The sequence below is a fragment of the Spinacia oleracea genome, chromosome 3, assembly GCF_020520425.1.
Source record: "Spinacia oleracea cultivar Varoflay chromosome 3, BTI_SOV_V1, whole genome shotgun sequence".
In the NCBI taxonomy this organism is placed as follows: Eukaryota; Viridiplantae; Streptophyta; class Magnoliopsida; order Caryophyllales; family Amaranthaceae; genus Spinacia; species Spinacia oleracea.
Window position 1 is genome coordinate 85,170,017 of NC_079489.1, and position 11,817 is coordinate 85,181,833.

Genomic DNA, 11,817 nt, shown 5'->3' on the forward strand with positions numbered 1-11,817 from the left:
CCGATTGGTGGACTTCGGTGCTTGTCGCTTTGGGGAGATTATTTTAAGGAATCGTTGCTCTTAAGGCGTACAGTTATTGTGATAGTTGGGCGAGTCTATATGGCCCGGGGAACATACCTCGAGGCGTAAGATTTTGATCGCTCTTGTATATATATTTTTTTCTTTTGAACCCGTTCGTGAATGTTCGATACTTAGAATGATGATTTGTATGTGCGAACGAGCGTTCATAGAATGGCCGTCGTGTGCGGTCCATTAATCAGTTTGCTTGAATCATTTTTTTTGAACAATGACTGATTTTGAATAGTTTGCTTAGAAGCTTGATAGGGGTCAGGTCCATTCATGAAGTGGGCTCAAACATCGCCCTTTCGATTGTTCGAACATTTGCTCTGAGATTTTTTTTATTTTTCTATGGTTGTTTCGTAGCTTGGAGCCCCCAAGTATGCATGTTGGGATGCTTCCTTTTGGCGTACGATTTTTGGTAGGTTCTTTCGAGAAAGATGCCTTGGGGTTCCGCTCGTGTAGGTGCGAGCTATCCCTTCCGTGGTAGGTAATATTTTGCTACCTTTAATCCTTAATGTAGAAGTCGAGTGGCTTGCATTTTGAATTTGGGCGATAAGTAGTCTTTGCCTCTTTTACACGTGCTCTTGGTCGTGCCTACATTAGTGCAACATGCCTTACTCTTCTTTTAGACTTGTACCGTGGGACGGTTGAACTTATGGTGCGACGTAGGCTTGTGTGGCCTAACGGCGTGTCTTAGAACATTCCTCCAAGTGTTGGGATATCATTATTTGGAATACTTCATCGTGTTGAATCGTTCAGGTGCTCGAACAAGTGTAGCACCTTCTGCGTGGGTTTGCACGGCTTATTACTTCGTTCGATGCGATGATTCATAGGTGTTTCTTTCTTATTTTTGTATCTGGGCAAAACTTGGCTAGCAGAAAGATTCAGCGCCCAGGCTGGGGCGTTAAAGATATCGGCGCCCAGCTCTGGGCGTTGAAAATGATTCCTGGGCAGAATTTTGACAGTTTTTTTTTTATTCTTTTTTTTTCTTTCACTTTTGCTTTGGAACGATGTAGACTGTGTAACGGGCGCTTTATAGGGCGAGCGTTATGTGCAGTGGTTTGATCGGAGTTTTGGTGACTCGCGATTTTCAGTTACCCTTGTTAGTGGGGTGACTTTATATATTCTAAGTAGTGCTTTAGAATTTGGGAGGGGTTGTAGCCATTCTAAGGTTCTTTTTCACGATTAAAGCTTAGGATTGAGCCCCTATGACATATGTATAGCATTAGCGTCGAGAATTTGCGATAAAATCGTCATTTCGAGCATTTTTAGAGTGTTTTTCTCAAGCCTCCAACTGTAGCTACGGGATTGGCTTGGTGCTATAATGCCTTGCATACGTTTTTATCCATTCATGGTGACATGGATCATGAATAGTTCGAACCAAACTCGTTTAGTGCGAGGTACGTTCGAGTAGTGATCTGCTACGTCTCTTGTAAATGTCGTATTATGCGACATTGCCATGGTCAAGGTAGTCACATGTTGTAGTATGCCTTGGCCAAAAGCTAGGTGCCTTTCTTTACCCATAATCATATTTAGAAATCCTTTTTTGACTCACTTGCAATATCGAGATAAACACATACTTAGCTTTAAACCAACGACACTTTATTATGTTCGAAAAAGTCTTTGAAAATTATTATTCAAAATTATTTAAAATCCTACTGTGTATAATCCGAGGTGTCCTAAGTAGGTTGACTTATAGAAGGGTTCGTACAGGATTACATGAGTGAATCAAAATACTGTTACGATTTTCGGAATGCTGTCTAAGGATTTGCTGGAAGCCATGGTGCAGGCGTCAAGATATACTTGTGCCCGTTTGGCGTATGCTTTAGGCTTTTAGGGCCATCTTTTCCAGAATTGCGGGAATATAAACCGTTTTCAAATTGACTTAGATTTACTTGGTGTATGTCTGCACAAAAGGTCAAGGTATACTTAGTTCTTTCCCTAGCTCTTTCATTTCACTTTTTAGCCCCCAGTTGCTGTTATGTCTTCCCATTAATGATGCTTTCAGATTTCGATTTTAGATGCCCATGTCATATTCCTGAGTAGGGTGAGCCTTGGTTAAGTGCCAAGTCCTATTGACAATGTACCATTTTTTTTTTTTCAAAGGGGATTAGCAAGCATTTGAATTACCATGAACGGGTGCCCTGAGTTCGAAGGAACGATGGGCGATGCCGTAGAACAATCCTCTCTATTGCAAGCTTACTGCCCTTACTACTTGTTGGCGATCATGACTGTGTCTAGTGGTGAAAGAAGGTCTTTAAGCGAACGACTATGTCTAGTGGTGAAAGAAAGTCTTTAAGTGAGTTAGTTCGCTTTAGGGAGGGTCAAGTCGAGTACTTTAGAGGTCATGGACGCTTGCGCTAGCCCCCATTCAATTGAGGCAGAGCGATCTTTTGAGTCTTGGCTAAGTGCCTAGGAGTGTGAGTGCTCCTTCTGGCAAGGGTACGTGCCTTTATTATTTTTCGATGTGTGCTCATTAATTTTGGCATCTTGGTGACTTGGATTCTTCCTTTGACTTAAATTTTTCTTTCGACTTGGGATGCAAGTACTTAAATTTCAATAAGGGACTTCTATTTTTATTCTTGTTATTCTATAGGCTTTAATATTTTTGCAAATTGGTTGGACCGAATCATGGATTGCCTACGTATCCGCCTTAAATAGATTTAATTTGGAATCAGGTCTTGCGTAGTTCTTAGCCTAGAAAATGGTTTCATAGAATGCCGATTTTAAACAAGTATGTTCTGAGGTGGAAACATATTATTTGAAACGGTAGAATAAGTGAAGTTTATTATTATTTTAATCTGCTGCCTTGCCGTAAGCCAAAAATTTATTTTATATATTTTTTTTTTTGAGTACATGTATTTTTTGGTGGTACGTATGTCTGAATACGTGTTGTACCCCTCCAAGTGTTCGTTATTTTTCCGTGTATGTGCTGATAAAATGACGAGCACTTCTGGACAAATTTTAGCAAGCAGAGAGATTCAGCGCCCAGGCAAGGGCGCTAAAGATTTCGGCGCCCAGCCCTGGGCGCTGAAAATGACTTCTGGGCGGATCTTTTTTGGTGCGCTAAATGCTTCTTTTTCTTTTTAGACTAACTTTAGAGGCGCTTTGCAAAGTTCCTTTTTTATTATTTATTACTTTTTTGTACTTTTTATTTGTTTTCCTTTTTTATTCGTGACTCAAGACGGTTTGAAGGATGGGTTGAATGAGATAGGATAATTTGTATAGGTATTGGTCAAGCATGAGGATTATATCTGCTAGGGCTCACAATTTGCAGCCTCAAGCTAGTGTCACGAGTTTACATCAATCAAGGCCAATGAGTAGCATGAGGACGGCTCAAGGGCATATCAACAGGATGTATCCACACAAGTTATATGGTCATTATGCTAATGGTGGTGTAAGAACAGGTTTGGGCTTTGGAAATAATGGGTATGACGCGCGTGTCAATGGTCGTGCGTGGTTTGCGGTTGACAACAAGTTCGAGAACAAGAGTCGAGGTAATGGTTTCTTGGGTTATGGCAATGAGAACATGGATGGGTTAAATGAGCTGAACAGGGACCCCAGAGCGAAGGCGTCTAAGGGCATAAGGATTGGAAAGGGTAGACATCGTAGAATTTTATGATTTGGATTGGTTGACTCAATTCTTTTCCTTCGTTTACTTGGGTAGATTTCGTACTTTGGGAGGTACGGGCTAAGTATTTCATGGCTCTTTTCGCTCTCCCTTTTCTCTTTCTCTTTTTTCTTTTTACTTGGGATTTCTCCCCAACATAAATCCTTCAATCAATTTTTTGTTTGGGCTAAAAGGTAGATGGTTGTGGTCTTTGAGTCACGAGGCGAGACTGAGTGAGCCTCGTTTGGTAGGCCTATAGTGGACCTTTTAATTTTAGTAGGCCTAGGGTGGACCTTTAATTTTAGTAGGCCTAGGGTGGACCTTTAATTTTAGTAGGCCTAGGGTGGACCTTTAAATTGTCTTACTTTGCAAGCGTATTTAGTCGTTTCTTAAAGTGTGCAAATAGCGTAGATTCGAAATGTTGTTTTTACCTTATTGAATTTTAACGAAAGAATTACATCGAAAATAATTTTTTGCTTCTTTTCAGATTCCAGTTTCTGGGATTTAATTGGAAGTTGTGATTTAGACTCAAACTTTCATTAATCTTTCTGATTATAACCCGTGTATGAAAACAAGGAGGTGGCCTAGACTCAAAATAATGACATGGCGTAAGCCTATAATACTTGACCAAGCGACTCTCAGACTTAGGCTAATTGAACTATAACTTTCCGTTGGTTGACACTTTAGATTTTAACCCTTGGGTGTTCATTTGTCATGCGCCATTTTGCTTAAGGTTGGCAAGGTAGTTAATTGGGGAGATCGAATTTTTATTTTTGCAAGGCTAGAATCATTAGTGCGGCTTCTCTCTTAGTGTGTATTGCTTTACCCCGATGGTAGCCTTATGGTATGCCGATTTGGGTATTTTCATGGTTGGTCATGTTGCATTCATGGAAAATCTTTTAGTCCGTACTTAGTAGTATTTCAAGGAGCGAGTGACTCGAGAGGACTATGATAGTCGTGACCCAATGTGATCATAAGCCTTGAGGCCATTAATTTTTTGCCAATTGTATTGATACCTTAGGTTCACTTTGAGGGTTGTGCGACTATGGAGGAATGATTTTCAGAATGTGACTGTTTCCATTTTGCAAATACTATAATATATTCTTTTATTGGTGAGAGAGAATATTGAGGCCGTGGGTTCTTAGCAAGGGATGACAATTACATATGGGTGCTCATTGATTTAAATGTTAGGAAGGGAGACTCAATATGGTTTAACCTTTTAACTTGCAGAACGACACCAAGCATTAGGACCGATTCTATGGATAAGACAACTAAGACTTAGGATTTAGATTGTACTTTGTCATAGCCTAGTCTAGACTCGGATTTACTTATTTTTAGTTTGAACATTTATTTTTTTCTTGAAGACTTTATTCGAACATTATTTTTTGAATACTTTGCCCAAGTGACACTCAAGGTCGTTTAATTAGCATGCTCGGTTTTGGTGCCGAGCATTGTCGTCGTAGGAGGCCTAACAACGACACAAGGAGTTATTTATTTTTTAGAAGTCGCTTTTAGAATCGAGTGCCTTTTCATACGCCCTCGCAGCAATTTTTTCCGAAAAGTTTTTGTTTGCTACGTATGTTTTTCTTATGCGCGGGCACCGAGTCTGTTGTGCTTGACCAGAAGACCAAGCAGCAACTTCAGCGCCCAGCGAGGGGCGTGAGAAATTCTGGCGCCCAGCCAGGGGCGTTGAAAATGCGTCCCTGGCTGGTTCTCGTTTTCTGTTTGCGTATATTTTTGTTTTTGCGACTTTACTTTTGTGTGCTTGCCTTATAACGTCCTTTACGCGTTGTGCAGCGTTTGTGGGATTCGTTACAGGCCATCCCGAGCGCCGCTTATTTTTGTGGCGATCGTTCGGGCTTGTGGAACACGTGTTTTGGTATAACTCTTTGGCAAATTAGTCTATGAATGTTTGGGCAATTTTTAAGGTCGTTGGTTTTCTAGGATAGTTTGTCGCACACAATCACATATTTCGCTACACATAACTACATTACAAACATGGATTTGAAAATTAAATATGCCACGTAGTTTATGATAGGCTTCTATGGGTAGTTTATTTGCGCCTGGCTTGGTACCGCTTCTATCATAGATCCAACACATGCCCCGGTCGAGGTAGTGTCTTCAACAGACGAATTTCGCTCAAGAGGCCAACCCGCAAGTGCAAGCCAAGGGGGCATGCAGGCGAGAGGGACCTAATGAGCGAGCGATTGGGTTCGGGATAGGTGTACTACCTGCACAAGTACCGAGTGGGCAATATGCGCGGCGTATGCACCCCCCTATTGGCGAAAAAAGGTATCCTTAGTCCCAACTCCCGAGGGAGTCGAGATTCGTTATGCGGTTCTGCCCGTTCACATTAATATGCTGATTTTCAGGTCGTCCCAACTTGATGGGGAAATAAACGCGGGGTAGGATCGTTTCACCCTTCGGCTATTTTGATTACCTACAAGCACGAGTATTTCCTTCACCGTCCCAGTGGAGTCGCCACTGTGAGGGGGTCGAAAAAGCACGAGGCTAATGCGTGACCTCGTCCCTAGTGGGTGTGACGATTCTTTTTATTCAATCAAGTGTAATTGGATTTCCTGTGAGTTTACACCCAATTGCCTAGTAATATAGGAGTCGCCATTCAGTTTTTAACGACAATGAGAAAAACTGACAAAACCCGGTTATCGTGACATAAAGGGAGTGCAATTATGTTTGACCACGACGGCCGTAGGTTCCCTTGTGATCCCTGGTGTGGGGATCTCTCAACATACACCCGCAAGGTAGAGATTGAGGGTTCGGGGGACTGTAACTACCGAGAGGAGTACTTTGCTCGTCGATAACTCCAGAGGCAGGATATCCTTACTAGCTCAGCATAAATAATTGAAGGGACATGCGTTAACTATTAAACTAATCTGAATTGATTTTAGCAATATGCAACATATAATACTAATTCGATCGTGATTATCTGATTTAAATAGCATTAAGGGACCTAGCATGATAATCCGATTTCCCAAAAATATTATATTTGTTAGGCGTGATAGAACAATCAGATTAGGTTAGTTTAACAGTTCATAAAAAGGGCGAGGAAAGCAGTTAAATCATCGAAAAGGGACACATTACGACGCACCCTTGAGAGGTGCGTCACGGTTCTCGGAAAACTAACCACTTTGACTTTGCTATTTCTCCTTTTTATTTAACGAATCTCAATTATGGGACAGGATACGTTCTGTTCGATTTATGGATCGATTGCGACAGAACGCGTGAACAATTTCGCAGCGAGAGGCTTAGGCTAAGGGTTGGAGTCAATACTCAGAATATAGTTATGTGTTGTGTGTGTTCCTTTCACGTCGAATTTAGGGGTCTATTTATAGGGAAGAGTTCGTGGAAAGATAGAATTGCAGAGTTCTAATCCACAAAGAATTAGGAAAAAACACGTACCCAGGTATTTTCAGCGCCCAGGCCTGGGCGCCGAAGATTTCGGCGCCCAGAGCCAGGCGTTGAAAATAGGGTCTGGGCTGTTTTCTTTAGTCAGATTCGGATTCCTGAAATCCGTAGAGTTTGAGATTTAATCGAGTCTTTTAGCGCGTATCAATTTTATGACGGAATGCGTCTGGGCCCGTTACGAACTCTAGGTTCGTTTTGAGTTTAATTAATACGTTAACTCTTTTATCGAACTGCGATAGGAATAGAATTCCTTTTACAATTTCTATCTCTTTTAGGATTTATGTTGGAGTGCAACACCTAATTCTGACAGGTTTCTATCTTTTTATTCTTACTACTTTTAGCAACTACCCTTTACGGCAGTTACTATTTTTAGCAGGTTTCCATAAATAGCAGGTTTCGGGTGAAATGAAAAGGGGAATTGAGATTCGTTATTTTATAGGAGATGCGTTGTCAAGTGGAGATTTACGTTTTCATCATCGAACCTTCCCTTTCGGGAATGGGGACAAAAGTAGGTGTCTACACCATGACTCTATAAATATGTGCCTAGGTTCACAAATTTATATACAAGTTTTCAAGTATTCAAAGGTAAGGTTTTCAAGCAAAAATCAGCCAAACACTTGCACCCTAATAGCCGAAATTTCTAAGAACCTTAAGGGCGATTCTAGTTGGTCAAGCTTAAGGCGATCCGGACGTGCTGTGGACTTTCTACGGAGGGACGACACTTGGAGTCCTAAAGACTTGTTCTTGTTTGGTTCGGGCGTAGCTAGGGAGGGCACGCTACAAAGTGTATGCATCTTAGACTAATTATATGATTATGTGCAATTAATATGATTCCTGGCATTAAGGTTTTTCCGTATGATTTATGTTGTTCATATGTATCATAACATAACATGCTTCTCTTAGGATAGGGCAGTCGCCTGTCCGTCTTGGTATAATCATTGGTTCCTTTTCTGGAATAGAGGGTTTATTCGAGCCTGAGTTGGGCCATTGCCTTGGCTTGGGCATCTTCGAACGTCTTGCAAGGATATTTGATGAGATCTCTCCACAGGTCAGTCTCCCCATACAACCCTTGTCTGAAGCCTCAATCGCGGTCGAGACGTCGCATTCTGCAACTGTCACCTTCTCCCTAATGAATCGAGCTATGTAATCCTTAAGAGGTTCGTCTGGTCGTTGAACCACACGGTATAGATCACTTGTCTTCTGCTCTAACCCTCTGCTGCTGGCAAACTGCTCGTTGAACATGTTGTCGAGATGTGCAAAGGAAGTGATGCATCCATTTGGCAAACTAGTTAACCACTTCAGGGCGGGCCCGATTAGCGTCGAACCGAAGCCTTTGCATAAACTGGCTTCCCTCATGTGCTTGGGGACTAGGATCATCATCATTCGTTTCTTATAGGTTAAGATGTGCTCTCTAGGGTCGGTGGTTCCATCGTACATGGGAATATTAGGTGGGTTGAAACGCTTGGGGATGTCGATTGCATCGATGGGGTCGGCATATGGTGAATCAGCGTAACTGTCCAGGTTGGCTTCTTTGATTGGTGTGGGTACTCCGGGGATTTTTTTTATCATGGTCATGATTTGTTGGAGCTGGTGGTTGGTATTCTCGCAGTTGTTGAGCACCGAGACGAGGGGGCTAAATGTTTTGGGAAGGCTAGCTTGAAGGTGTTGGTAGTAGGTATTTTGTGGATACATGTTAAGAGGGTTATAAGGGGTGAACTACGGCACGACTTGTTGCCTGAAGAGAGGTGTCCCCTAGGTAGCGCTGGTACCTGTAACATAAGGAAAAGGAGTTACAAAACCGTGACTAACCGGGACAACTGACCTGGTAGGAGCATTGTAAATGGAATAGTTTCGAGAGGAGTCTGGGCGCAGCGGAGTATGCGGGAACGTTGCTTGTGGTGCTTGGCTAGCTAAGGGGACCGCCATTATCTGAGGGGGCGCTCCTGGTGCCGAGGTGACTAGGTTGATAACGGGCTGAACGACTTGTTGGGAGAAGAGTTGATCCCATGGTGCTTGTGAAGGAAATAATGCCCTTGGTCCAAGTATGCATTCTATGTTAAGTCTAATAAATGCGGTTCAGTATTAATTAACAAGTTAATAATTCAGTGAGATCAAGTGAGCTGAATGCCTAGCTAGAGGCCGCTTCAGTTCAAGTGGAATTAATGATATTAATCCACAGCTTACTCTTGACTGAACCCGTAGGGTCACACAAATAGTACGTAAACGGATCAAGTATTTAATGGCATTAAATACTCCATCTATGAATATTCGGAACCGACGGATCTTGGTTTCAGTGGGAGCTAAGATCGTCACAGGCAAGAAATGAATACTCCGGAAACGATGATATTGCCGGAAACGGAAATATGGATCGTATCGGAAATATGAATATTATCCAAGTCGTAGATGTTGCCGGAAACGGAAACATGGTACGTATCGGAAAATATTATTGGAAATGGAAATATTACCAGAATCGGAAATATTGCCGGAAACGGAAATATTGTCAGAATCGGAAATATTACCGGAATCGGAAAATAATTCCGGAAACGGAAATATTAAATATTTGTTCGAAACGGAAATTAATTCCGGAATCGGAAATATTAAATATTGTTCGTATCGGAAATAAATTCCGGAACTGGAAATTTAATCGGAAGCGTATCGTACGAATTAGCATCGGACGAGGCCTGCCGGACGAAGGCCCAGCACGAAGCCGGGCCATCGCCCAGCAAGCACGCGCGCCACAAGCCCAGCCAAGGCAGCGCCCAGGCCTACCGCAAGGCAGGCCCAGCGCGCGCCAAGGCCACGGATGCGTGGGCCGCGCTGCGTGGGCTGCTGCTCGCACGCGCATGGGCAGCCCTTGTGGCTGCCGTGTGTGTGTGAGTTTGTGCTCATGCGTGATTCCTAAATCTACAAGAGTTAGTGTATGATTAAATTCCTATTCCTAATTGGATAAATTAATTAAATAGAATTCATGTAGGATTCTAATTTCAATTAATTCGTATCCTACTAGGATTACGATTCCTTTTCCATAACTCTATAAATAAAGGCCTAGGGGTCATTATTTATACACAAGTTTTAAGTATTCAAAACTAAGATTTTTAAGCAGAAAAATCAGCCAATATTCTTGCCTACCTAACCGAAAATATTAGAACCTTAAGGGCGATTCTAGTTGGTCAATCTTAAGGCGGATCCGGACGTGCTGTGGACTATCTACGGAGGGACGACACTTGGAGTCCTAAAGACTTGTTCTTGTTCGGTTCGGGTGCAGCTAGGGAAGGCACGCAACAAAGAGTATGCATCTAAACTATGCTAAATGATTATGTGTAAATAATATGTTTCCTAGCTTTATGGTTTTTCCGCATGATTTATGAACTGTCATATGAATCATAACCTTACAGTGGTATCACGAGCCCCTTATTATTTTCATAATCTAAATTGCATGAACATGGTTAAATATTACAAATTTGCAAGAATTAAAAGGGGTGATTAATTTTCGTAATTGTTAATTAATTGCAAATTGCGTTTATTTAATTATACGTACGCAGTTTTTCGGCAGTTTCTTCGTTACTCATCCGAATCGAGTGATTTTTGTGACAATTCCGCATGTAAAAGGCATTCTAAAATTTTGACAAAAATAGTATTTTTCTGCCGAACCCAGAATTCTCAAATTCGAAGCCTAACTATGACTTTTCGAAGGTTTTAGTTTTTCGAATGCAAAATTTCGTAAATTTAAGATGTTAAATTAAATATTTGCGATTCTTGTTGATAAATCTTGAATTTTTGATTGACCTACTGCATATGTTTAACAAGTTTGAATGCCTAGTCTTGTTAATTATGCAATCTAATTTGTAATTATGATTAATTTGTTGAAAATTAGAATAATTTAGAATTAATTTGATTTTCATAATTAATTGTAATTTAATTAGAAACCTATGATTAAAAACCACCATAAAAATTGTAAATTTACGATAAATTTTAAATTTTTATGACCTAGACTTGAATCCATAACAATCGGAAATCAATTGGATAATAAATTTTCGATTTTTCGCCCTAAAATTATGAAATTAATATTATTTATTAATTTGTCATTAATTTTAAATATAAATTTTAAATTTTTATGCGATTCGTTCATAAAACTTGCACGCACGAAGCAATGGACGCTTCGTGTTACCCTTAAGGGGTGTTGTATAATGCGGGCATGCGACGACGAGCAAGGGAGCTCGTCGCCCGTGCGGCACGAATGCAATGAGCAAGGGCGTAGTGCACGAGCACAAGGCAGCAGCCCTGCCTTGTGTCGTGTGCCACGAGCAATGAACGAATGGGCATAGGCGAAGGGCGAGCCAAGGCAGTCGCGTGTGGGCAGCAAGCGAGCTGCGCCACAACGCGCGCTGCCTCGCACAAGAGCGCGCAGCCTCGCGCGCAGCGAGCGCAAGCTCGCGTGCCACGAGCGCTGCGCCCAGCATTACTCGCGCGCACAGCGCGCGATGTCGCCCGCCCAGCGAGCGATGTCGCGCCCCAGCGAGCGATGGCTCGCGCGCACAGCGAGCGATGTCGCGCGCCCAGCGAGCGATGTCGCGCGCCCAGCGAGCGATGTCGCGCGCCCAGCGAGCGATGGCTCGCGCGCCCAGCGAGCGATGGCTCGCGCGCCCAGCGAGCGATGTCGCGCGCCCAGCGAGCGATGTCGCGCGCGCGCACTGCGAGCGATAGCTCGCGTGCGATGAGCG